The sequence below is a fragment of the Ailuropoda melanoleuca genome, chromosome X (assembly GCF_002007445.2).
Source record: "Ailuropoda melanoleuca isolate Jingjing chromosome X, ASM200744v2, whole genome shotgun sequence".
NCBI lineage: Eukaryota > Metazoa > Chordata > Mammalia > Carnivora > Ursidae > Ailuropoda > Ailuropoda melanoleuca.
This window is the reverse complement of record NC_048238.1, coordinates 46,416,974-46,421,065: the sequence shown is the minus strand read 5'-3', so window position 1 is coordinate 46,421,065 and position 4,092 is coordinate 46,416,974.

The following is a 4,092-nucleotide window of genomic DNA, read 5'->3' as shown; positions in this document are numbered from 1 at the left end:
ACCATACACAAAAATAAACTCCAAATGGATGAAAGACCTCAATGTGAGACAGGAATCCATCAAAATTCTAGAGGAGAACATAGGCAACAACTTCTATGGCATCGGCCAGAGCAACCTTTTTCAAGACACATCTACAAAGGCAATAGAAACAAAAGATAAAATGAACTTATGGGACCTTATCAGGGTCGTTTCTTTTTATCCAATCTGCAACCCTGTGGCGTTTTATGGGAGCATTCAAACCATTTAGATTGATAGAGATTATTGAGAGATATGATTTTAATGATACCAGGTTGTCAGTAACATCTTTGTTTGTATTGGTTGTGACTTTCTGCTCTGTATCACTCTTGGGGCCTTTTTACCTTTATAGAACCCCCCTTATTATGTCCTGTCGGGCTGGTTTCATGGTTATGAAATTGGTTAATGACTGGCGATTCTGGAACGTCTTTATTTCTCCATCAATTCTGAATGACAGCCTTGCTGCATAAAGGATCCTTGGCTGCATGTTTTTCTCTGAAAGAGCTTTAAAAATGCCCCCCCAACCCTTTCTCTCATTCCAGATCTGTGTAGACAGGTCTGACATAATTCTGATACTTTTGCTTTGGTACATGAGAAATTTCTTGCCCTGGCCGCTTTCAATACCGTATCCTTGGATCTAATATTTGCGAATTGCACTATGACATGATGTGGCGTAGGTTTGTCGTGGTTGAGCTTGGATGAGGTCCTCTCTGCCTCNAAATTGGTTAATGATTGGCGATTTTGGAACGTCTTTATTTCTCCATCAATTCTGAATGACAGCTTTGCTGGATAAAGGATCCTTGGCTGCATGTTTTTCTCTGAAAGAGCTTTAAAAATGCCCCCCCAACCCTTTCTCTCATTCCAGATCTGTGTAGACAGGTCTGACATAATTCTGATACTTTTGCTTTGGTACATGAGAAATTTCTTGCCCTGGCCGCTTTCAATACCGTATCCTTGGATCTAATATTTGCGAATTGCACTATGACATGCCGTGGCGTAGGTTTGTCCTGGTTGAGCTTGGATGGGGTCCTCTCTGCCTCTTGGACACGAATGCTTGTTTCCCTTGCTAGATTAGGGAAGTTTTCATCTACAATTTGTTCAAATATCTCTTCTAGGTCTCTGTTTTTCTCCATCCCCTCAGGGATGCCGATGAATCTGACATTGGATCANGTATCACTCTTGGGGCCTTTTTACCTTTATAGAGCCCCCCTTAATATCTCCTGTAGGGCTGGTTTCGTGGTTACGAAATTGGTTAATGATTGGCGATTTTGGAACGTCTTTATTTCTCCATCAATTCTGAATGACAGCTTTGCTGGATAAAGGATCCTTGGCTGCATGTTTTTCTCTGAAAGAGCTTTAAAAATGCCCCCCCAAGCCTTTCTCTCATTCCAGGTCTCTGTAGACAGGTCTGACGTAATCCTGATACCTTTGCCTTGGTACGTGAGAAATTTCTTTGCCCTGGCCGCTTTCAATACTGTATCCTTGGATCTAATATTTGCGAATTGCACTATGACATGCCGTGGCGTAGGTTTGTCCTGGTTGAGCTTGGATGGGGTCCTCTCTGCCTCTTGGACACGAATGCTTGTTTCCCTTGCTAGATTAGGGAAGTTTTCAGCTACAATTTGTTCAAATATCTCTTCTAGACCTCTGTTTTTCTCCACCCCTTCAGGGATGCCGATGATTCTGACATTGGATCGTTTCATAGAGTCAGTAATCTCCTGTAATCTACATTCGTGGGCATGGATTTTTTTAAGACCAGCTTCTATTTTCGTTTTTTCTTCTACTAACCCGTCCTCCAATTCGCTAATGTGTTCATCTGCCTCGGTGACCCTGGCCTTCAGAGCCTCTAGTTTTGACTGCTTTTGGCTCATAGAATTTTGTATTTCTGTCAGATTCGCTCTCATTTCCACCCTTAGGCATTCTATATTCTCAATAACATTTTTGTTAATACTTTTTTCAAGTCTACTCATCATCTTGACCATTGTTGCTCTGAATTCCATTTCTGATAATTGGGATACATCCATATGTATTAATTCTGTGGCAGAGGCCACAGACTCATTATCTTTTCTTTGCTGGGGGGGACTTCTCCTTCTCGTCATTCTGATGAAGAGAGATTGTGGGGTTGTCCAGAGCCCAAGTTGTTGACTGGGACCCAGGCCGTGCACCCTTGTTTTATAGAGATCTTAGGGATGTGGGCTCCTTCCTTAAAGATTTTATTTATTTATTTGAGAGAGAGAGACAGACAGCAAGAAAGGGAACACAAGCATGGGAGTGGGAGAGGTAGAAGCAGGCTTCCCGCAGAGAAGCACGATGAGGGACTCCTTTCTGGAATGCTGTGATCACGACCTAAGCCGAAGACAGGTGCTTAATGACTGCGCCATCCAGGCGCCCCTGGTTGTGGGCTTCTTGATTATTCAGCCTGCCTTCTGGGGGCGGGGCCTGCCGCGCCAATACTCAGGCAACCCCGTTTGGGTAGAGTCTCTGTGTCCCCTGCGGGGGCGGGGGGTGGGAATGGGCACCCTGTGAGCCGGTATTTCCAGGCTTTTGTTCTCTGGCGGCTTTCCCTGGCGGTCTGCTGTGCCTCTTCTGAGAGTCAGAGCAGCAGCGGCCGAAATTCAGCCTCTGTCTCAGAACAGAGGGATCGTGGACCGTTCTCCACTGATGTTCTGGCCACATTAACTCTGTTTCTGTTGGTGCTGCTCAACCCTGCAGCCTCCCGGGATGTACGCCCCACAGCCGGCGTCCCAGCCCTCACTTCCAGGGCCGGCACGTCTCTGTCCCTTTTGTTTTTAACACCACCTGCCGCCAGCCGTGAGCTGCCCCACGCGCGGTCCTGGAGCTCCTGCTCTCAGTCTGTTTCCAGTGAGCACACCGGAATTCCTGAGTTCTGTGAGATGCTTGATGGCGTGCGCTCCCGGCTCACGGTCTCTGTCGTCTGTCTCGAGGTTGCGGGTCCGTGGTCCGCCCACTCCCCCGTGCAGGTGGCTACCGCTCCCTGGCGTCCGATCAAGGCAGCTCCTTCCCCCTTCCATTTATCTTCCTATATCTCTGCATGGTTTCATGGCTCCCCGCTTCGTACCTCAATTCTCAGCTCTGGAGATGTTCATTTGTAGAGATCCAGATGTATCTTCCTCCATCTCAGGCTGATTCCTTGGGTGTTCAGGCTGGTCTGGTACCTATCCAACTCAACTCAGGGGACCGGCTGAAAAAGGGGTCTCCTAGTTCTACGCCATCTTAACTCCGTCCAAGCCACAAGCCAACTCTTAACCAGAATAAAGAGACATATAGATAAAATACTTTAATTATAGGGGACCTCAACACTCCACTATCAGCAAAAGACAGAGCACCAGAGAAGAAAATCTACCTAGAAAAATGAGCTTTGAATGGCATACTTGACGAGTTGGACCTCATAGATATATATAGAACACTACACCCCAGAAAAAAAGAATACTCATTCTATTCTAATGCCCATGCAATAATTCTCAAGAATAGACCATGTTCTGGGACACAAAACAGGTCTCAACTGATACCAAAAGATTGAAATTATCCGATGCATGTTCTCACACCACAACGCTCTGAAATTGGAACTCAACCACAAGGAAAAATTTGGAAGAAACTCAAACACTTGGAGGCTAAGAACCATCCTGCTCAGGAATGACTCGATAAAACAGGAAATCAAAAATCAATTTAAACAATTTATGGAGACCAATGAGAATGAAAACACAACGGTCCAAAACTTATGGGATACTGCAAAAGCAGTCCTAAGGGGGAAATACATAGCCATCCAAGCCTGACTCAAAAGAATAGAAAAATCTAAAATGCAGTTTTTATATTCTCACCTCAAGAAGCTGGAACAGCAACAGAGGGACAGGCCTAATACACTCACGAGGAAGAGTTCACCAAGATTAGATCAGAATTCAATGAATTAGAAACTATAAGTACAGTAGAGCAGATCAACGGGACTAGAAGCTGGTTCTTTGAGAGAATCAATAAAATTGTGAAACTGCTGGCAAGATTTATCCAAAAGAATAGAGAAANATAAAATTGACAGACCACTGGCAAGATTTATCCAAAAGA